Source organism: Schistocerca serialis, chromosome 1 (genome assembly GCF_023864345.2).
Source record: "Schistocerca serialis cubense isolate TAMUIC-IGC-003099 chromosome 1, iqSchSeri2.2, whole genome shotgun sequence".
Lineage (NCBI taxonomy): Eukaryota > Metazoa > Arthropoda > Insecta > Orthoptera > Acrididae > Schistocerca > Schistocerca serialis.
In genome coordinates, this window is record NC_064638.1 from 679,287,322 (window position 1) to 679,311,915 (window position 24,594).

Below are 24,594 nucleotides of genomic sequence, written 5' to 3' on the forward strand. Positions count from 1 at the left end.
AGGCTATATATTAGACCTAGTGCGCAAAGTAAACAGTTGTTCTTGTTTTCCATGAGTTTTTAGGAATTTTCTAGTTTTTCTAAAAATATCAGATTTAGTTTTAAAATTTATATATTATTTTGATGGAGAGCTGCTATATTAGCTGGCAGTTGCGATAAAATCATGTTAACTGTTGTATGAAATCAGTGTGCTTGTGTCGTGCAGTTTACGTTTTAAAAAAGTGATTGATATCTCCTCGTGTCACTCCATCACATCCACATTAAAGGATTATAGCGAACGTGCATTCAGCGAAGATGGCTGGGGGAATGATTTATGATCAAATCTCGTGCAAATTATAGAACTTATAAACATTTTATTCGCTTTAATTGTGTGGAACCGGAGCTTCGAAGGAATGTTTAGCTTCATTTCTCAATAATATTACCCTTTACTGTGTATCGATGATACCGTCTTCTCGTTGACGCCATGTGCTTCTATGTAGTGCAGACTTCAGGTCTGATGACGGTAATAAGATGTTTTTAAAAGCATCTGTTGGAGTGGCGGTCTTCGCTAAGTCATAGACTTTTTAATGTCAACGTGTCCCATTATTATTATTATTATTATTATTATTATTGTTACGTAGTATTCTGCCTAGTGCCAGGTCCATGTCTTCGTACGGAGAATTTCTGATTCCACTGTTCCCTGTCTTCAGCTTCTTCCTTCAGTCTGTTGTATCTCCTTCCATCTTTCATGCCGTCCAGATGTTGAATTCTTCTTCTTCCTCGTCTTGCGCTTCCTCTGAGTTCCCCTTCGATGACATCATGTAAGAGTCCCTCGTGTCTAACAAGGAAACATCCCCATCGCACCCCCCTCAGATTTAGTTATAGGTTGGCACAGTGGATAGACCTTGAAAAACTGAACACAGATCAATCGAGAAAACAGGAAGAAGTTGTGTGCAACTATGAAAAAATAAACAAAATATACAAAATGAGTAGTCCATGCGCAAGGTAGGCAATATTAAGGACAATGTAAGCTCAGGAGCGCCGTGGTTCCGTGGTTAGCGTGAGCAGCTGCGGAACGAGAGGTCTTTGGTTCAAATCTTCCCTCGACTGAAAATTTTACTTTCTTTATTTTCGCAAAGTTATGATCTGTCCGTTCGTTCATTGACGTCTCTGTTCACTGTAGTAAGTTTAGTGTCTGTGTTTTGCGGCCGCACCGCAAAACCGTGCGATTAGTTGACGGAAGGACGTTCCTCTCCAATGGGAACCGAAAACATTTGATCGCAAGGTCATGGTCAGCAGAGTCCTTGTTGAAAGCAGCTTTGGCCATGGCGATTCTTGCTCGGATTTCGTTGGTGCAGTGGGCATCCTTTATGATAAAACTTCTCAGATACTTGAACTGATACACATTTTCCAGTTCCCGATTGTCAACAGTTATCTTAAAGTGTTTCTCACTTCCCATTTCCACCAAATTGTTCATCACGTGTTGTAGCTGTCTCTGATTTTTGGCGAGCACTACCAGGTCGTCTGCATACTTGATGGTGTTGATGAGACGTCCTCCTACTTTGAAGTTTCCGCATCCTTTCCGTGTCCCTTTATACACACAAATTTTCAAGCGTGCTTCTACACAGATTGACACACATACGGAGTGATGATCTGCGATTGAAAATTCGATCGTTCGTTCTTTTAGGGCTTAACGTGTTGAAATATTCGTCCTTTGTTACGTAATATCGATGTGCCGTGAGTGTACGACGGAGGCGGCAAGGATGAGTGCGCTCCGAGCCAGCGCGAGCCGGCCGTGACGTCCCGGTACGAGAAGTGAGTCCACCCGTGGCGTCAGCGCCCAGCCGCGGCGAGCCGAGGCCCTTCCTCGTGCGAACACGACGCGGAAGACCGCTCAGCCTTGTGTCTGCCGAGGCCGCCCCAGTGCGATATATTTTCTCGCCGTCTGCCAGGCGGAAGCGTGCCGCGTGTCGCAATATCGTCTACGTAGAGATACATACATCAATTAATTAATTAATTAATTAATTAATTACATATTCCGTAGATCATTTGAACGATTCTTTTATCGAAATGATGTACTCGTATAACGAATCAATTTACAGGGTATGTACGAGGTTTGTCCGGAAAATACGTATAAAAGTTGAACAATAACTTTATTTTACAGTTATTCAGGTATTACAATATGGTCTCCTTCAAAGTACTCACCTTGAGACGCGATACACTTCTTCCAACGCCGTTTCCACTGTTGATAAGATTGCTGATAGTCTTCAGTTGTGATGTTGTTCAGTTGCCGTGTCGTTTCCGCCTTGATGGCTTCCACATCTCCCAAGTGCCGCCCCCGAATCACCATTTTGTATTTCTGGAACATGAAGAAGTCACACGGGGCTAAATCGGGTGAATAAGGCGGGTGGTCTGTCACGGTGATTGAGCTTCGGGCCAAAAACTCGCGCACAACGAGCGACGTGTGAGCGGGCGCATTGTCGTGATGAAGGATCCACCTGCCCCCTTTTGCCAACTCCGGTCGAACTCGGGCCACACGAGCTCTGAGACGTGTCAGAACTTCAACGTAAAAATTTCCGTTCACTCTCTGGCCGAGAGGGACAAATTCCTTTTGAACAATGCCCCTAGAATCAAAGAAAACAATCAACATTGTCTTCACACTGCACCTTGATTTTCGCGACTTTTTTGTTCTCAGTTCTCCTGCTAGTTTCCATTCCTTGCTTTGAGATTTGAGCTCCACATCGAATTCGTAAAACCAGGACTCGTCTCCAGTGATGACTCCGTTGAGAAAGTCCCCTCGTTCCTCTGCTTCCAACCAATCCTCACAGCACTCTTTGAAGTTTGTGTCAGGATTTCGTCAACGAGTGTTTTGGGAATTGACAGCTAGTCAGCAATTATTCTGACTGTCTATCTACGGTCTTTAAGAACAGAAGCCCGAATTCGTTCAACATTTGCATCGGAACTCGATGTCGACGGGCGTCCTGGGCGAGGGTCATCGTTCACTTCTTCTCGGCCATCCCGGAACCTTTTTAACCACGTGTTCACGGTTGGTTCCTTCATAGAATTGTCTCCGTAAACCTGTTTCAAACACTAAAAAATCTCACGGCCATTCTTGCCTAGCTTTGCAAGAAACTTGATGTTGACGCGCTGTTCCTCAATCAGAGAGAGCTCCATGCCGACGACAGGTGAAAAAGGGTAACTGTCAACAAGCTGCCGCACACTCCCACCTTCACGCAGAGTGCTCTGACTCGAACTGAGCGTTGATGGGACTGATTATAGCGGTAGTCCCACCTGGTGGTGACTGCAACTTGTAACATAAAGACATTCAACTTTTACACGTATTTTCCGGACAAACCTCGTATACATGATTAGTGTTAACATTGATGAACGCATTATTATTTTAGTCCTACTCATGCAACCACACTTAAAAACGAAGTTTCCTTTTTTACTGCCTACCAATTTTTAAGTAGAAATTCGTCAGTGGAATAGAAAGAATTGTTCAGGAGAAATGATTTTAAGATGGATTTAAATCCTGCTTTGCTACCTGTCTGACATTTTATGTTATTGGACAAATGATCAAAGATTTTTGTTGCCTCATTTTCATCTCATTTTTGAGCCACTGACTGCTTTAATAATGGGTAACAAAGGTAATACATCTAGTGCTGTGGGTTCAGACATCAGTGTTCTCAAATTGTGATGGATTATTTATGGCGAATTTCATTAGCGACTATATGTATTGTGACGGCGCAGGTGTGATGCCGAGCCCAAAAGTATTCGCACATCCATAGTTCGGAAATGACCACGAAACCTCACAAGAGGCGCATCCGCCATTATGAAAGGAGAAGGTGAGTACTGCGTCGTCACAAGAGAAACAGTAACAGCTGATTGGGTCGGTCAGGAGAGCTCAGAGAGTTCGGACGCAGACTTCTCATTGGATGCCACCAAAGCGACAAATACACCAGGGACATTTCAAGCCTTCTAAAGCTGCCAAAGTCGACTGTTAGTAAAGGAACAACCACAGTTGAATCAGGACCAGGCAGACCTCATGTACTGACAGACAGGAATCGTCAAGCATTGCCAAGGGTGTTTGTAAAAATCTAATGAAATCACCAGCAACAATCCTCCGTGTGGTCCAGATTGCTACTAGCAGTCCGTGTAGCACAATGACTGCGCGCAGGGAGTTAAAAAGAATTGGGTACGGTGATCGAGCAGCTTCTCATAAGCTACACATTTCTGTAGTCAGCGGTAATTGATGCTTGAGGTGGTGTTAACATCGACGCCACTGGACAGTGGATGACTCGAAAGGGTGATTTAGAATGATGAATCACTCTCTATCTTGTGGCAATTCGATGGTAAGGTTTTGGTTTTGCGAATGTCTGGAGAACGTTACCTACCGTCATGTGTACCGCCAATAGTGAAGTACGGAGGAGGTGGTATTACAGTATGACGGTGTTATTCCTGGTTAGGGTGTGTTTCCATTATTGCGCTTAAGGAAACGTTGAATGTGGAAGGATATGGACACATCGTACAGTATTGTGTACTGAGTACAAAGAAGGAACAGTTCGGAGACGCTGACAGTGCATCCCGTCAGAAAGCAGCACTCTGAGACTATGGTTTGTGGACAATAACAATCCTGAAATGGACTGTCCTTCCCACAGTTCCGACCAGAACCCAGTGGTACGCCTCTGGGATGCGCTAGAACGTCGACTTCTCTCCAGTCCCCTGCGTCCACCATTATATCCTCCATGGTCTCGGCTCTTGAGGAGGAAAGGCTGCCGCAATTCTTCCACAGGCAGTCAGACTCCTCATTGAAACTGGCTCCAACAGAGTTTAAGCCGTTATAGAGGCGAAGGGTGAACGTACCCCATAATGAGGTCCATCAATACGTGTCCTAATACTTAGGATCAGACAGTGTACTCCGAAAGCCACCGTACGATGTATGGCGGAGGGTGTGTTGTACCATTGCCAGTCATTTTCTTTCCTGTTCCAACTGCAAATGCGGCGAGGGAAAAAGACTGTCTGTATACTTCCGTATGAGCCCTGATTTCTCTTGCTTTTTCCTCCAGGTCTTACACGAGATATACTTTGGTGGCAATGGTATCTTTCTGCATTCTGTCGCAAATGCCGGTTCTCTAAACTTTCTCAATGATGTTTCGCGAAAAAAAGCGACTTCTTTCTTCCAGGAATTCCCATTTTAGTTCACTTAGCATTTCCTTAGTACTCGTGTATTGATCGAACCCACCGTGATAAATCTGGCAGCACACCTGATTTGCATCGACGTATTATTTTAATCCGACACAGTGGGCATCCCAAACACTAGAGCAGTACTCAGGAATGGGTCGTGCCAGTATTCTTCACGCGGTATCCTTTACAGATGAGTTACTCTTTCCTAAAATTACACCACTAAACTGAAGTCGATTATTCGCCTTCCCTATTACCGAACTTGAGTTGATATTTTATCTGCGTGACCCTGTCAAGCAGCACACCACTAATACTAGATTCAAACAGTAGAGAACTGTTTTTCATACTCATCTGCGTTTACTTACATTTTCCCGCATTCAGAGGAAGCTGCCATTAATACTCCATCGTTACTGTTGTGGTATTATCTCTGATTCGTCCGTGGCCAGGGTACCTTCAAATAATGAAAGTGGTTGGCCCACATTTTGCCTTAGACTCCATCTAGCTGATATAGTTTGTCTGAGGAATGCCACGTCGTTGTACCAAGATAGCTGCAATCCCAACAGGCTGCAGTGTGCAGTGTTTGTCACTTGGCACGTAGATAGCGTTCTGGAACAGCTCTTTATGTTAACCTTCCCCCCTACCAATGCTTAGTTTTCCAACGAAAACTCGGTTGACTATTTTGTATCATTGCGTGCCATCCCTTATTGATGCCCTGTTTGTTTCAGTCAACGGTGGATATGAACACAAAGTAAAGAATATTCCGGTAAGCTACTACTGCGACATCACAGAGCGAAGTAGCGCAGTGGTAAGACGCCACCAAGGTTCATGGGACGTTGATTTAACACCTTTGCCGCTCATCCTTTCAGAAGTTTTATTTGGTTGCCTTAATCCAGCTAGCGGTTCTAGGCGCTCAGTCCGGAACCGCGGGACTGCTACGGTCGCAGGTTCGAATCCTGCCTCGGGCATGGATGTGTGTGATGTCCTTAGGTTAGTTAGGTTTAAGTAGTTCTAAGTTCTAGGGGACTGATGACCACAGATGTTAAGTCCCATAGTGCTCAGAGCCATTTTTGAACCTTAATCCAGTTGGAGCGAATGTTCTTGTGGTTCATCAATAGGTACGCTTGTATTCTCAGCTCTTCTCATTGTTCATCTGAAATGGTTAACAAGCTCTAATGACGTTAACAGCGTGGGACTTGGAATGTAACAACTGCTGCTGTTCCTGTGTCTGCTCCGCTTCCTCTATGCCAGCTAATTTACGTGGTCATTCAGCACTGAGTCATGCATCGCTGCAGTGATGTTATTAAATTGTTATTCTAGCGATAAATTTCCGAGAATCCGCTGTATTCATTCCCTTGGAGGTGCTAGTCTCTCAGCAACGAGGGTAAGCGCCCGCGAGGTTGAACAGGAAAGAAGACACAGCCGTAACAAGTAGGTCTGGAGTCGTTCTGTGGTTTGGTCTGTCAGTATTCTCAGTGACTAAATTGGTAGGACACTTCTCGTTGAATTCAGTGGTCCGTGCTGGAGTCCCGATTCGGCACTTGGCAGATATGGTTACTTGTTCTTTTTCTCAGTATGCATAAGCACTAATTAAAAGACGTGTAGCTTTTAACCGCCTTCTTTATGAAGTTTGTTGATGAACTCTAATTACATTGCTTTCTGAAAAACATTTGTAGAACAAGTCGGAAATGTAAGAAAATAAGCCATTTTATACAGGGCAAACATTTCTTGACTGGAAATGAAGGAAAAAAAGGGCCTATGAACATGAACATGTGTCCAGAAATGGACGGTGTGCGTGCTACGACGACAAATCGTCCCAGAGGACAGTACAGAGCAACATCGCATCCACGTCACAACGAATGTTCAAAGTGGCCTCCGTGAGGTTTCAAGTGATAGCGATAGTAGTAGTTGTCATGCAGCATACACATAATCCTACTTTGGCTTACACCGTGTTGGCTTCTGTCTGAAAGGAACCATGATCACACAAACGCCCAAAAATGGCTCGAAATGTTGTGTGATGTGGTTGGTGTCTGAGAGGGTACTTGTTTTTGTGTAGCCGTGCTGCCTCTCGACCGTTTCCATCGGTCTGGCCGTCACAAACACTATCTCGGCTTGTTCCTGCCATGGATACCGGCCCATTCTGCTGCTTACAGTACTCTGCGTCAAGCGCACAGCCTGTAACACACAAAGAGCTCACGGTACTTTATCAGAGGAACTGTCATTCGTCAGCGCCGTCTACGGTGGCAACGATGCATTTCCGACACATGTTCATGGGACATTTTTTCCTCTATTTCCAGTCAGGAATCCGTCCCTGCAGTTTGTCGGTTTTATTAATGATCACCCTGTATAGCTTTATATGTCAGTTTTGGTCTTCTGTCCGGTAGTGTCACAGTCAAACAGTTAAGACGCATTGTGCAGACTCTATGAAAAGGAGACTTTCAAGGAAAATCTTATTTTTCTCTATGGTATTAGAAATCTGGGACTTAAAACTACAGGCTTCGGGAGACCACGCGGACTATGTGTCTGAAACAAAATCGTACTAAGCAAGGTTGTTTGAAAGAAAGTGGGATTCGTTCAGGGTTAGGATGGAAAATTTTATTTTATGGACACACAGTATTTCCAGCCACGATCAGACCACAACTCGGCTGTTTCTGTGTTTGCTAACTAGACCAGTCTCTCCACCCCTCCACTGTCACTCTGTACTCGTTTAACGGATAAAACTACTGTCTCCTCCATGAGTGAAAGTTAAATTAGAGGCACTATTATGAAGTTAGGGAACGTAACTGGCAATGGTGGACAATCGATGCATGCACGACAGCGACACAGCGGCGTCATTAACACTGGTGACGGAAGCTCAGCGCTTGGTCTGATACATGTGGTGAAATTCTTGAATTTGTTTAATGAGCGAAACAAATAGTCTGAATTCGAGCAGAAATTAAAGGTTGAACGCGACGAGACTGAGTTCATGTTGCGTGCCTTTACAACTGCTGTATTGCTCGGAAGATAAACATTTACCCAGAAAATGTAGTTGGGTTGGGTTCTTTGGGGAAGGAGACCAGACAGCGAGGTCATCGGTCTCATCGGATTAGGGAAGGACGGGGAAGGAAGTCGGCCGTGACCTTTCAGAGGAATCATCCCGGCATTTGCCTGGAGCGATTTAGGGAAATCACGGAAAACCTAAGTCAGGATGGCCGGACGCAGAATTGAACCGTCGTCCTCCCGAATGCGAGTCCAGCGAGAAAATGTAGTGATTGCATCTATATCTACATGTATACCTCTGGTCTGATAATCATTACAATGTGTGTGATACAGGATGTTTTATTGTACGCTGTAAGGTATTCTTACCGTTCGGTTTACGAGTGGAGCATGCGAAGCGTAATACTCAAGATATCTATGAACGGACTGAAGAATGTTCACAGATCTTTACCATGAAATCGGTTCTTCGAATTTTCCGTGTATGCTTTAACAATGTATTAGACACATTCGTTGGTGTGTCTGCCTGTGGAGGTTTTTCAGCATTTTTATCACTCTCGCGCGATTCTAAGAATTCAATGGCTAGTCGCGATGTTCCTTTTAATTTTCTGAGCGTTCCGTGTTAGTCGTACGCGGTAATTGTCCCACTCAGCAGAACGGTATGCCAGTAAAAAGCGAAAAGACAGTTTGTGTATTCCACTAACTCCTCCGTTACATTTGTTAGTGTTCGTAGGTTCAAAAAGCGATTTATATGTCTGGATGCCTGTCCACTTGTAAAACTACATAGTTGCTGTACACGAAAGTCTTGTGCACTTGTTGACTCTGTAGATCGCTTCTCCTTGTTCGGAACTTTGATTGTTCTGGCAATCTGGTTTCTTGCACATTTACGATTGAAATTGAGAAAAAAATCTAGCATTCGCCTAAACGTCTGTGCAGCATAACCCAAGGTAACTGCTTGCCGGACTGATACAATTTGCATCAAGCCCTACTATTTCTGAAAGCATGATCTTTAGAGTATGTCAGCATGATTACAGGTCATTACTAGTCTTTTGTTTGTAGTTTCTGATATCAAGTACAAGAATATCAACACGATTCGTCTATTACATCAAGCGAGTTGGAGGTGTGGTTACCACAGTGCTCTCGCATTCAAGAAGAGTCGAGCGCATATCCTCATCCAGCCGTCAGCATTTGTTTTTCGAGGTTTCCTTAAATCAGTTAAGTCTAGAAGTTCCTTTGAAAGCGTCACAGCCGGTTTCCTTCCCCACTCTCTCTCTACTTCAACTTGTGCTTCGTAGTTGACACTACGTTAAATACAAAGTCACTTTTTTTTCCTGCTTTACTAAACAGTGCGACACATGGTGGGGGGGGGGGGGGGGGGAGGGAGGGAATCTCTTGCAATGTTTCCAGACTTCGTTTTCCCTAAATTCTTCTAGCTGTAAGTCACCGACATAAAATATTAATATAACTTACTCTTTGTCGAACAAGGCGTATTCTAGACTGCCTATCATGCTCTCATGATGTTTGTTTTTTAAAACCGCCCCATCATATGACGCCTTTATGCGTAATCACCATGTTTCGTGAATTAAGTGCTTAAGTTGCTTAAGTGTAAGATAAGGCTAATACAACTACAGAGTATCACTGCCGAAGAGACTCGTGAAAATGCCAATGATGCGATTGCGTAGGAGCAGAGACCTTGGAGCGCCATAGATACAACACTTGTGGTCGTCCTTGGTGACTGGTTGCTACTTTATTCGGACTTTCGCGCCCAGTGCCAGAAAATCGCTGGCAGGATATCGCTTTATCTTCTGTTTGGAGGGAAAAAAGCAATTTATCTATGCTCAACTAAAATGGGACGACGATATCAGTTTTCAATAATTCATGTCGTTCAGAAGGATTACTGGATTACTAATGGAATAGGTAGTCTTCATTTCCATTAGGAATACACTTAATCCCTTTGCAGTATAGGAATACTAACTAGGACAACCCGAGTCCAGAATGACTTCGGTCGTGCCGGATGTGTTGTTGCAACTTGCGGCGCAAGCTAATTAGGGCGGGTAAGACAAGACTAGCAAGTGACCGCGGGTGTGAGTGGCATTCATCCAGAGTCCTGTAACGTGAGAACAGTTGCCAAAATAGTCGCCACAGTGCTAAATGAGTCCATTTTATAGTGTACTGGGAGTGCTCTACGGAATCCTTTGTTCGACCCTCAGCAGAAAAAAACAGAACACAGCCTACACATTCTGCGATATAAGCTTCAGGTTTTTAAGTGAGCTTCTGGACCCTTACCCTTAACATAGACAAATGTAATGTATTGCGAATACATAGAAAGAAGGATCCTTTATTGTATGATTATATGATAGCGGAACAAACACTGGTAGCAGTTACTTCTGTAAAATATCTGGGAGTATGCGTACGGAACGATTTGAAGTGGAATGATCATATAAAACTAATTGTTGGTAAGGCGGGTACCAGGTTGAGATTCATTGGGAGAGTGCTTAGAAAATGTAGTCCATCAACAAAGGAGGTGGCTTACAAAACACTCGTTCGACCTACACTTGAGTATTGCTCATCAGTGTGGGATCCGTACCAGGTCGGGTTGACGGAGGAGATAGAGAAGATCCAAAGAAGAGCAGCGCGTTTCGTCACTGGGTTATTTGGTAACCGTGATAGCGTTACGGAGATGTTTAATAAACTCAAGTGGCAGACTCTGCAAGAGAGGCGCTCTGCATCGCGGTGTAGCTTGCTCGCCAGGTTTCGAGAGGGTGCGTTTCTGGATGAGGTATCGAATATATTGCTTCCCCCTACTTATACTTCCCGAGGAGATCACGAATGTAAAATTAGAGAGATTAGAGCGCGCACGGAGGCTTTCAGACAGTCGTCCTTCCCGCGAACCATACGCGACTGGAACAGGAAAGGGAGGTAATGACAGTGGCACGTAAAGTGCCCTCCGCCACACACCGTTGGGTGGCTTGCGGAGTATCAATGTAGATGTAGATGTAGATGTAGATTATGACTTGAGACACACAATCGCGCAAGGTAGACAATGGGCTGGCATTCGGAGAGACGTAGGCTGAAGTCACCGCTAGGCCATCCAGATCCAGAATAAGATTCTTCTGAATCGTTTAAGGGAAATACAGGAATGGTTACTTTTCAAAAGGACGTGGCCGATATCCCTTCCCAGTCTGAGTTTGTTGTCTGTCCCAAATGACCTCATCGACGACGGGACGTTAAACACTAATGTTCCTAACTCTATTGGTGAAGAACAATAGTACCTTACTTGAAAATTTATTTCATACGTCACTCTGTTGCGAACTTTAAATGAGACTTGATTTATTACTTTCAACAAAATTACGTGGAATATGTGGAAAATTCGAAACATGGTTGCACGTAGATACTATGCAGCTACTTCCTCCTCCTGAAGTAGCGACGGAATTGTGCTCAAGACATTCACGGTTTTTTGCTTCGCGATGTATCCTTCGTGTCATAAATGGTGAGCGCTATTGCACTAATCTTCAGCGACTTCGTAGGGCTGTGAAGAAACAATGCGATGACTAGCTGTCATGTATAGATCACATACCGGTAGGCCAGACACAAGTCTTGTTAACATGATGAGCGTCGGTGGGCGACATTTTGAAAATAAAAGGAAAGCTTTCACGGTCGTATGGAGACAGCCATCCGAGATATATATATATATAAAATACACCGGCACGAATAAAGTGCAAACTTTTAAAAGTTTGCTGTGATTCAGGGGAAACAAGGAATCCTGCTTTGCGTGTATCTACATATTCATTTAGAATCTGCAAACCGCTGTGAAGTGCGTGCAGAGGATTCGTCCCGTTATACCGTGTGCTGGGTACTAGTTCTTTTTTTTACGTATGGACTTGCAGCGCGAGAAAAAAATGCTATTTAAATGCCTTTCTGGGCGCTTACTCTAACCTTTCGTGGTGGGGTTGTAGCACATTATAGTTTAATCTAAATTCCCCATCTGATACAGGTTCTTGAAACTTTTTAAACTGGTGTTCGTCTGCCAGTTCAGGGTTGTGGTCATTCCCGTGAGTCAAATAAACCTGTTACCATTCGTCCTGCCCTTTGTTGTATACGCTCAACATTTTTGGATAGGTCAGGCAGTTGTATTTTGTAACAACCTCCTTTAGAGATTGAGTATTTGAATGAGCTTATGTTATGAAACAATTTCCACTTGTATGCATGCTTTGATTCCAGTTAATTGCTACTGCAGCTATAGGATGTTATGTTTTGCGCTTTGTAAAGTGTACGAATTTGCAGTCCTAAATACAGGGTGATTCAAAAAGAATACCACAACTTTAGGAATTTAAAACTCTGCAACGACAAAAGGCAGAGCTAAGCACTATCTGTCGGCGAATTAAGGGAGCTATAAAGTTTCATTTAGTTGTACATTTGTTCGCCATTTCAGCCAATAAAGTTTTTGGTCTCTTTTTCTTCGAAGGTGCTACTGTAACTGGACTACAGTATCTGGAGATGTTAGAGAATTGGCTGTTCCCTCAGCTCGAACAAGAAGCACAACAATTCATATTTCAGCAGGATGGAGCGCCGTCACATTGGCACTTATCTGTCCGTAACTACCTGAACGTAAACTACCCGAGGCGATGGATCGGCCGCCAGGCAGCCCGTGACAGAGCACTTCATCACTGGCCTCCAAGAAGCCCTGATCTTACCCCCTGCGATTTTTTCTTATGGGGGTATGTTAAGGATATGGTGTTTCGGCCACCTCTCCCAGCCACCATTGATGATTTGAAACGAGAAATAACAGCAGCTATCCAAACTGTTACGCCTGATATGCTACAGAGAGTGTGGAACGAGTTGGAGTATCGGGTTGATATTGCTCGAGTGTCTGGAGGGGGCCATATTGAACATCTCTGAACTTGTTTTTGAGTGAAAAAAATCCTTTTTAAATACTCTTTGTAATGATGTATAACAGAAGGTTATATTATGTTTCTTTCATTAAATACACATATTTAAAGTTGTGGTATTCTTTTTGAATCACCCTGTATTTAAAGCAAACGTTTCGCGATTTTGTAACTTGTCAATATCTCATTGAATATTTGCGTAGCGTTTCTCAGATAGTACAGCACTTCATTATACATTAAGTAGTGAAGTGTAGTCCGTTTGAGGCCACTCTCCGTAGCTGCTAGATTCCACCCCGCCCCTTGTGATATTATGGAGTGTTTCCAGATTTTCCTGCTCCCCTCCCACCCCCTCACTCTTATGATGTCACTGCGAAAGTAGGGCTGTTTCTATAAGTATAGATTGGCAGAAGTTCAAAAAACCCAAGATGGTGCATTGCCATGTTGGTGTGAAATGGAAAGAAATTTAGTGGGGTCGCACTGTGCCAGTTCTGGCACAAAGGGCATTATCTAACCTTAGACAAAAGACGTTCTTTCCCTTGCAGGTCCAAGCCAGCATGCTATTCATAAACACATAAAGTTTTCATCCAGCCAAACTGATATCCGTAGCACATTTCAACTCGGGAATGCGCTTCGAAGGATTGCTGTTCATAGTCATAGCAAAAGATATGTTTCCTGTCTAAACCTGCAGGCTATTTTCAAGAACCCACTGAGGATATATAAACATAACTATGTGATCAAAAGTATCCGGACACCCCCAAAACATACGTTTCTCATATTAGGTGCATTGTACTGCCACCTACTGCCAAGTACTTCATATCAGCGACCTTTGTAGTCATTAGACATCGTGAGAGGCTGGCCGTTGTGGCCGAGCGGTTCTAGGCGCTTCAGTCTGGAGCCGCGCGACCGCTACGGTCGCAGGTTCGAATCCTGCCTCGGGCATGGATGTGTGTGATGTCCTTAGGTTAGTTAGGTTTAAGTAGTTCAAAGTTCTAGGGAACTGATGACCTCAGATGTTAGGTCCCATAGTGCTCATAGCCATTTGAACCATCGTGAGAGAGCAGTATGGGACGCTCCGCGGAACTCGTGGACTTCGAACGTGCTCAGGTGATTGCGTGTCACTTGTGTCATACCTTTGTACGCGAGATTTCCACACTCCTAAACATCCCTAGGTCCACTGTTTCCGATGTGATAGTGAAGTAGAAACGTGAAGGAACACGTACAGCACAAAAGCGTACAGGCTGGCCTCGTCTGTTGACTGACAGAGACCGCTGACAGTTTAAGAGGCTCGTAATGGGTAATAGGCAGACATCTATCCAGACCATCACTCAGGATTCTAAACTGCATCAGAATCCACTGCAAGTACTATGACAGTTAGGCGGGAGGTGGGAAAACTCGGATTTCATCCGATGCCAGGGTGTGGGTATGGCGAATGCCTGGTGAACGTCATCTGCCAGCGTGTGTACTGCCAACAGTAAAATTCAGAAGTGGTGGTGTTATGGTGTGGTCGTGTTTTTCATGGAGGAGGTTTGCACCTCTTGTTGTTTTGCGTTGCCCTATCACAGCACAGGCCTACATTGATGTTTTAAGCACCTTCTGGCTTCCCACCGTCGAAGAGCAATGCGGGGATGGCGATTGCATCTTTCAACACAATGGAGCACCTGCTCATAATGCACGGTCTAAGGCGGAGTGGTTCACGACAATAACATCCCTGTAACGGACTGGCCTGCACAGAGTCCTGACCTGAAACTTGAACCACCGACTGACATCGTACCTCTCCTCAGTGCGGCACTCGGTGAAGAGTGGGCTGCCACTCTCCAAGAAACCTTCTGGCACCTGATTGAACGTTTGCCGGGGAGAATGGAAGCTGTCATAAAGGTTAACAAGGGGAATGCCAGGGTTGGGAAATGTAGTTCGGAGTGACGGCGCGTGATTGCAGCACTACCCCATAGAGTTAAAATGCCCCAGCCATACGGCCAGATGGCCATCCATTCACGAGAAAAACGCTCCGAAACTTCCAGTCCTACGGTATATAATACTCATGCGTCCGCTCACTGAAGCGAATGGCACGGTGGCCGATGCAATTTTGGTAACAATTCGTGCTTCGTATTTTCAATGTATCTCTTTGCTTTTCCTTATTAAAAAAATTACAATTACGTTCAAATTTAAAACTTTTGTTCTTTCATCATTTTCAACCTTTGCAACCAAATTATTTCCTTCAAATATTTGTTTGTATTGTATATTGAAAACTGTGTGCATGGGAGAATAATATTCATATTGTGAAGACTATGAATAAGGATATGTTTATTCGCTGGATTCCGAAATTACACAAGAGCCAGAATGATATTTGTCATAAAAACACTCGAAACAAAAGATGTTTGAACAATTTGCGCTTCGAATAAATGAAGTTTTTTTACACGAGCAGCGAGTTTTGAGGATATCTGTCGAAAAGCAGACCTCGTTAACATTTCTAAAGATGTGTCTTTCTGCGGTTAGTTTCGACGCGAACCATGCGTATTGGATCATATTGTGAAAAACAGGAGATGATGACTAATGATGAACGATCCAGTGAATTTTAATACAATCTTCTCGTGAATTAATGTCTCGTTCCTGTTCAATTAACGTGGCGCAATTTTGCAGGCATTTAATGAAATTTTTCACCTGTCTGTAAAAATAAACATCACAGGACTGCACTAGTGGTGTACACTTCGGTGGAATAACTTTCAGGGTACAGGTGGGACGTTGTGCGTCGTCCTGGAAAACCTCGTCATACAGTTGTGGTTGTGTTTGCCCTTCCCAGGAGTCGACGATGAGGAGAAACATTTTTTTCCGAACATAGGACTTCAAAGATGTTTTAAGATACTCGTACGTGTTTGTAGTCAGCTTTCCAGATTTTGATGATGTCATAATGACGTTCTTGTATGCTTTGGCGTATTCATCGATCGTCTTCTGGACTTGGGGTCCAAATGCACATGTTGTCTCCTGCAGGCATACGAAAACACTCGGCAGGACACGTCCAGAAAAAGTAATAGCATATTGTGCTGTATATGAATGCGTAACTTTCTTCATGTCCACTCTCTTCACAAGTACGGTCTTGCTTCCTTTGTGGGTGAGAGTCCGGTTGAAAGTAGACTAGCACTGACATCCTGGAAGCAAATGAAACAGCACGATATTTAATGACCGAAATTTATAGAATGTGATTTCATTTTGTGTCACATACCTGTTTGATCCGTGTTGATAATATAGTCCCTGTCAAAAGTTGGGTATTAAATCTCGAGTTTGTAGCCGGAAAGTTTCTGCAACAGCCAAGGTTTCTTCCAATGTCACTGTTTCCTTTTGTGATGCGAATTTTGTCACTTTCCGTTGACGAATTCTGTGCCGTTGTTTAAATCTCGCCACCCATCGACTAGAAGCTTTAAATTCAAAGTTTTCATATTGTGCGGCCGCTGCTAAAGCCCATTGTTGCAGATTTCGAGTGGTAACTTGCTGGTAATTGTGCCTAACTTCGACAAAACGATCGTAAGTCCACGAACTATCGCTGTGTGTGTGTGTGTGTGTGTGTGTGTGTGTCAAATACATATACATCCTTTTTAATTTCATCTTCCTATCGTGATAAATATTCCTACTTTTTTTTTAAAAGTGATGACATCCTTTACTTTTCAGCGCCTGCAGACTCCACCGAGGATGTGCTTTCGCAATGTCGACGCATTGTATTTTGTATTCTAGCGGAATATACGTAGGCTCTTTAGATTTTTTTTTTCCCTGGGGGGTTCACACTCGTCCGAAGAATCGTCTATTGTAACCACTTCGAATTCTACATCTTCACCACCTTCATTCTCGTGAATTAACTCTTCATTAACCACGATAGTGTTTTCACTCAAGAAATCTATCACAGTGTTGTACAACTTCTGTGCCATCAGCATAGCTTCGTGTGGAATTGACGGCGAACCTTCTGACGTTAGTAAATCGTTTTCAACCAGCAGTACACTGAAATGGGTAACTGCATCTTTAATCAGCAACTTAGATTTCTCGCTGTGTAGAGAATCGTCGGTAAAATCTTCTACAAGTCCCTCAGAACTCACGATGTGTTCACTTCGAAGGATTGTAACCTCAAAACATTAGCAACAGGAAAAACTTACACACACGTGTACTAGTTCCAAGCGAGCAAAACCAACTGCTAGGTTCTTCTACCCTGTTTGTAGTGCAGGGAACGCGGATGCGCGGCTATCCCTTCGCTCTCCCAAGTTTGTCAAATGCCCCTTTGTGGGGACCCTCGTTTATAGCGGCCTCATGACATTGAAGTCGATCGTGTACCTGAACTAGTCGGATAGAAGCCGTACGCACCTGTTCGACGGATGTTATGTATAAATACATGATAGAAATGAAATATTGTCAGTATACAACACAAACGAATATTTGAAGGAAATACACTACTAGCCATTAAAATTGCTACACCAAGAAGAAATGCAGATGAGGAAACGGTATTCGTTAGACAGATATACTAGAACTGACATGTGATTACATTTTCACGCAATTCGGCTGCATAGATCCTGAGAAATCAGTACCCAGAACAACCACCACTGGCCGTAATAACGGCCTTGATACCCATGGGCATTGAGTCAAACAGAGCTTGGATGGCGTGTACAGGTACAACTGCCCATGCAGCTTCAATACGATACCACAGTTCATCAAGAGTAGTGACTGGCGTATTGTGATGAGCCAGTTGCTCGGCCACCATTGACCAGACGTTTTCAATTGGTGAGAGATTTGGAGAATGTGCTGGCCAGGCAGCAGTCGAACATTTTCTGTGTCCAGAAAGACCCGTACAGGACCTGCAACATGCGGTCGTGCATTATCCTGCTGAAATGTAGGGTTTCGCAGGGATCGAATGAAGGGTAGAGCCACGGGTAGTAACACATCTGAAATGAAATGTAACGTAACGTCCACTGTTCAAAGTGCCGTCAATGCGAAGAAGATGTGACCGAGACGTGTAACCAATGGCACCCCATACCATCACGCCGGGTGATACGCCAGTATGGCGATGACGAATACACGATTCCAATGTGCGTTCATCGCGATGTCGCCAAACAAGGATGCGACCATCATGATGCTGTAAACAGAACCTGGATACATCCGAAAAAATGACGTTTTGCCATTCGTGCACCCAGGTTCGTCGTTGAGTACACCATCGCAGGCGCTCCTGTCTGGGATGCAGGGTCAAGGGTAACCGCAGCCATGGTCTCCGAGCTGATAGTCCATGCTGCTGCAAACGTCGTCGAACTGTTCGTGCAGATGGTTGTTGTCTTGAAAACGTCCGTATCTGTTGACTCTGGGATCGAGACGTGGCTGCACGATCCGTTACAGCCATGCGGATAAGATGCCTGTCATCTCGACTGCTAGTGATACGAGGCGGTTGGGATCCAGCACGGCGTTCCGTATTACCCTCCTGAACCCACCGATTGCATATTCTGCTAACAGTCTTTGGACCTCGACCAACGCGAGCAGCAGTGTTGCGATACGATAAACCGCAATCGCTGTAGGCTACAATTCGACCTTTATCAAAGTCGAAAACGTGATGGTACGCATTTCTCCTCTTTACACGAGGCATCACAACAACGTTTCTCTAGGCAACGCCGGTCAACGGCTCTTCGTGTATGAGAAATCGGTTGGAAACTTTCCTCATGTCAGCACACTGTAGGTGTCGCCACCGGCGCAAACCTTGTGTGAATGCTCTGAAAAGCTAATCATTTGCATATCACAGCATCTTCTTCGTGTTGGTTAAATTTCGCGTCTGTAGCACGTCATCTTCGTGGTGTAGCAATTTTAATGGCCAGTAGTGTAATTTGGTTGGAAAAGTTGAAAATGTTGAAAGAACAAAAGTTTTCAATTTGAACGCCATTGTTTTTTTTTCAATAAGGAAAAGCAAATAGATTCTTTGAAAATACGAAGCACGAATTGTTACCAATATTGCATCGGTCACCGCGCCATTCGGTTCAGTGAGCGGACGCATGTGCCTAGCTTCGGCAAAACGATCGTAAGTCCACGAATCTATCGCCGTGTATTCGTCGCTGTGAATGGCTGGCCATCTGGCCGTATGGCTGGAGCATTGTATCACTATGGGGTAGTGCTGCAAACTTGCGCCGTCCCACTCCGAACTTCATTTCCCAATCCTGGCACTTTTCTTGTAAGGGTGGTCCAACCCATATCGAATTCCAGCATTACCGATAGAGGGTGCCAAGAACTTAAGTCATTTTCAGCCAGGTGTCCGGATACTTTTGATCACATAGTGTATCTTTCACTCTACGGGTAGTAAGCACCCAGAACTTGCTTACAGTTGATCTACCTTCAGCAAGGTGAAAAATTACCCAGTAAATATATTTTTCAGCCGGCCGTTGTGGCCGAGCGGTTCTAGGCGCTTCAGTCTGGTGCCGCGCGACCACTACGGTCGCACGTTCGAATCCTGCCTCGGGCATGGATGTGTGTGATGTCCTTGGGTTAGTAGGTTTCAGTAGTTCTAAGTTCTAGGGGACTGATGACCTCAGCTGTTAAGTCCCATAGTGCTCAGAGCCATTTGAACCATTTTTTTTTATATTTTCCCCGTACAGTTAGAAAGCTGTAGGTCTGTTTACAGCAGTCATGGTGTCAGATTTCCTGGCTTATTGATGTAGCCTGCATGGTTGCAAGTCACTTGTGCTAAGTGTAGATTCCATTTCTAAGTTCAAAATCGCAGAAAATTCAATAATCATTGCTTTTCTGTGAACTTATAGTTCACTTGCCCTAAGCTCAAGTCCCGTTGTGCTATTTGAACAGTTGTCCCCGAATTCTCCGATATTGCAGTTGAAAACAATTGTCACCCTAAGTTTGTATCTAACTTAAACTAACTTCAAAACACACACAATTCACACTGATGCCATCGCTGGGCTGGGCCGTGCCATCCACATGAAGTCCGATGCCGTGTCGGAGTGCCGCTGCCTGTGTCGCGTTTGCATGTACTCAACTCACTTGCGCTGCTGAAGGGTTGGAGTCCGCGAGCACGGAGTTCAAATCGCCAACTGGTGACAGCTAAGCACACAGAGACACTGTCGATTCGGCTCCCTAATGCAAAGTGGAGGACAGCAGTTCCTATTTCGGATTCCCACCGCTAATATGCTAATGGTGAAAGCTCTAAAGCAAAAGCCATGTGACCCGAGTTAAAATGCCGAGGAAATATGAAAATTCAAGGAGGACACTTATACTTCAATTCATATGAAAGAAAAACCTCGACAAATACAGGTTGAACCTGTGCTCTGAAGATTCCGAACAATCTTACTTCTGTGTGTAGATTATTATAAAAATTTCGTGTCGCTAAATGACTTGGAACAAGTATTTTTATTGGACACCACTCTGGCGAGTTGTATGTCCCTAACCTACCTCATTTAGCCAACCTGGAAAATGGAACCTATAGTTTAACGTGGAATCTGAACCATGTGTTCTTGGCGATGAACACTAATGAATCTGTGGTGTGACCGAGATTCGACCCAGCGACCAGAGTTTCCAGGCACCTGCTTTGCTGCTAGATCACCAGGCCTGTCATGTATATGTAGTTCATCTTTAGATTTTGATGAGTGAGTGTACGAGTGCCAAAATTTGTGACATATATGGCTGTATCGTTCGACTGTTTCAACTTACAACAGTGATTCCCAACCTGGGGATAATAACCCCCTGAGAAGTAAAATGAGCTTTTCTGAGGGGGGAAAAGCGAGAAGTGTTAGTTTGAATTTTGGTCACGAAACCAAATTATTTTTTAATACTCATTACTATTATCACTATTTTGTAAGGCTGTAATATTGATTACAAAAGTTACTAGGAATTACATTTTTAAAAACTAATATTAATATGTGACAAAAGTTGGTGGAGGTCCTAAAAACCAAAATAAAGATAGAAGCAAAATTAGTTTTATATGTTTTTGTAAGATTTCACTCCAGTGTTTGGTTCATAACCGAGATATCACACGACGTATGTGGCACACATCATCTCACTCCATCTCTCTGAACATATACTCCCCCCTCTCCCTGTCTCGATCTCCTCCTCCCCCTCTCCCTGTGTCGATCTCCTCCTCCCCCTCTCCCTGTGTCGATCTCCTCCTCCCCCTCTCCCTGTGTCGATCTCCTCCTCCCCCTCTCCCTGTGTCGATCACCTCCTCCCCCTCTCCCTGTGTCGATCTCCTCCTCCCCCTCTCCCTGTGTCGATCTCCTCCTCCCCCTCTCCCCCTGTGTCGATCTCCTCCTCCCCACCTCTCCCTGTGTCGATCTCCTCCTCCCCACCTCTCCCTGTGTCGATCTCCTCCTCCCCACCTCTCCCTGTGTCGATCTCCTCCTCCCCACCTCTCCCTGTGTCGATCTCCTCCTCCCCACCTCTCCCTGTGTCGATCTCCTCCTCCCCACCTCTCCCTGTGTCGATCTCCTCCTCCCCACCTCTCCCTGTGTCGATCTCCTCCTCCCCACCTCTCCCTGTGTCGATCTCCTCCTCCCCACCTCTCCCTGTGTCGATCTCCTCCTCCCCACCTCTCCCTGTGTCGATCTCCTCCTCCCCACCTCTCCCTGTGTCGATCTCCTCCTCCCCACCTCTCCCTGTGTCGATCTCCTCCTCCCCACCTCTCCCTGTGTCGATCTCCTCCTCCCCACCTCTCCCTGTGTCGATCTCCTCCTCCCCACCTCTCCCTGTGTCGATCTCCTCCTCCCCACCTCTCCCTGTGTCGATCTCCTCCTCCCCACCTCTCCCTGTGTCGATCTCCTCCTCCCCACCTCTCCCTGTGTCGATCTCCTCCTCCCCACCTCTCCCTGTGTCGATCTCCTCCTCCCCACCTCTCCCTGTGTCGATCTCCTCCTCCCCACCTCTCCCTGTGTCGATCTCCTCCTCCCCACCTCTCCCTGTGTCGATCTCCTCCTCCCCACCTCTCCCTGTGTCGATCTCCTCCTCCCCACCTCTCCCTGTGTCGATCTCCTCCTCCCCACCTCTCCCTGTGTCGATCTCCTCCTCCCCACCTCTCCCTGTGTCGATCTCCTCCTCCCCACCTCTCCCTGTGTCGATCTCCTCCTCCCCACCTCTCCCTGTGTCGATCTCCTCCTCCCCACCTCTCCCTGTGTCGATCTCCTCCTCCCCACCTCTCCCTGTGTCGATCTCCTCCTCCCCACCTCTCCCTGTGTCGATCTCCTCCTCCCCACCTCTCCCTGTGTCGATCTCCTCCTCCCCACCTCTCCCTGTCTCGATCTCCTCCTCCCCACCTCTCCCTGTCTCGATCTCCTCCTCCCCACCTCTCCCTGTCTCGATCTCCTCCTCCCCACCTCTCCCTGTCTCGATCTCCTCCTCCCCACCTCTCCCTGTCTCGATCTCCTCCTCCCCCCCTCTCCCTGTGTCGATCTCCTCCTCCCCCCCTCTCCCTGTGTCGATCTCCTCCCCCTCCCCCTCTCCATGTGTCGATCTCCTCCCCCTCCCCCTGTGTCGATCTCCTCCCCCTCCCCCTCTCCCTGTGTCGATCTCCTCCCCCTCCCCCTCTCCCTGTGTCGATCTCCTCCCCCTCCCCCTCTCCCTGTGTCGATCGCCTCCCCATCCCCCTCTCCCTGTGTCGATCGCCTCCCCCTCTCCCTGTGTCGATCGCCTCCCCCTCCCCCTCTCCCTGTGTCGATCGCCTCCCCCTCCCCCTCTCGCTGTGTCGATCGCCTCCCCCTCCCCCTCTCGCTGTGTCGATCGCCTCCCCCTCCCCCTCTCGCTGTGTCGATCGCCTCCCCCTCCCCCTCTCGCTGTGTCGATCGCCTCCCCCCTCCCCCTCTCGCTGTGTCGATCGCCTCCCCCCTCCCCCTCTCGCTGTGTCGATCGCCTCCCCCCTCCCCCTCTCGCTGTGTCGATCGCCTCCCCCCTCCCCCTCTCGCTGTGTCGATCGCCTCCCCCCTCCCCCTCTCGCTGTGTCGATCGCCTCCCCCCTCCCCCTCTCGCTGTGTCGATCGCCTCCCCCCTCCCCCTCTCGCTGTGTCGATCGCCTCCCCGCTCCCCCTCTCGCTGTGTCGATCGCCTCCCCGCTCCCCCTCCCCCGTCTCGATCGCCTCCCGCTCCCCCTCCCCCGTCTCGATCGCCTCCCGCTCCCCCTCCCCCGTCTCGATCGCCTCCCGCTCCCCCTCCCCCGTCTCGATCGCCTCCCGCTCCCCCTCCCCCCGTCTCGATCGCCTCCCGCTCCCCCTCCCCCTCCCCCCGTCTCGATCGCCTCCCGCTCCCCCTCCCCCCGTCTCGATCGCCTCCCGCTCCCCCTCCCCCCGTCTCGATCGCCTCCCGCTCCCCCTCCCCCCGTCTCGATCGCCTCCCGCTCCCCCTCCCCCCGTCTCGATCGCCTCCCGCTCCCCCTCCCCCCGTCTCGATCGCCTCCCGCTCCCCCTCCCCCCGTCTCGATCGCCTCCCGCTCCCCCTCCCCCCGTCTCGATCGCCTCCCGCTCCCCCTCCCCCCGTCTCGATCGCCTCCCGCTCCCCCTCCCCCCGTCTCGATCGCCTCCCGCTCCCCCTCCCCCCGTCTCGATCGCCTCCCGCTCCCCCTCCCCCCGTCTCGATCGCCTCCCGCTCCCCCTCCCCCCGTCTCGATCGCCTCCCGCTCCCCCTCCCCCCGTCTCGATCGCCTCCCGCTCCCCCTCCCCCCCCCTCCCCCCGCCTCGATCGCCTCCCGCTCCCCCTCCCCCTCCCCCCGTCTCGATCGCCTCCCGCTCCCCCTCCCCCTCCCCCCGTCTCGATCGCCTCCCGCTCCCCCTCCCCCTCCCCCCGTCTCGATCGCCTCCCCCTCCCCCTCCCCCTCTCCCCGTCTCGATCGCCTCCCCCTCCCCCTCCCCCTCTCCCCGTCTCGATCGCCTCCCCCTCGCCCTCCCCCTCTCCCCGTCTCTATCTCCTCCTCGCCCTCCCCCTCCCCCTGTCTCTATCTCCTCCTCGCCCTCCCCCTCCCCCTGTCTCGATCTCCTCCTCGCCCTCCCCCTCCCCCTGTCTCGATCTCCTCCTCGCCCTCCCCCTCCCCCTGTCTCGATCTCCTCCTCCTCCTGCTGAGAGCGTCCTCAGTCAAACTTATCACTGATGTCTTTTCACTCCAGATTTTAATTCTACTTCTGAAGATTACTTCTAATTCAGTCATTGCTTTTTCGATATTTCCACGAGCTGTGCTCCGTGCAGTTTCGGCTTAGTCAGCATCGCTGCCTGTCGTTCTGCAGATCATCTGTTTAAATCAAATCACCAAGCAATTATTTGTTATTTAGTATTTATCAATTCTGGAAGGTTCGCGAAATTTCTATTTGTATATTCTGGAATATTAGATGTATGTGAATTAACCAACTTACTAATTAGCCAATGTATTATGACAAAGTTAATTGAAAAATATCTCCAGATAACTATGCAAGCAAAGCACTTAGTGTCACAGCACATTAGGTGTTTGTATAAAAAACGGCTGTACGTTGATTTTCGTAATAAACACGCTTTTAGTGCTGTGTCTTTTTATTACATTGACAAATTTAGTTTCCGATTTGAACTTAAGTGTAGTTAACAATATGACACCTTTTGGTAGAGACGCTGGGTGCTCC

The 24,594-nt window shown here is 46.9% G+C and overlaps 1 protein-coding gene across 3 annotated transcripts in view; it reads left to right on the plus strand.

Moving 5' to 3' along the window:
- LOC126480260 (AMP deaminase 2) overlaps positions 1–24,594 on the plus strand; it is a 473,603-nt gene that overhangs the window by 247,844 nt on the left and 201,165 nt on the right. The window lies entirely within an intron of this gene.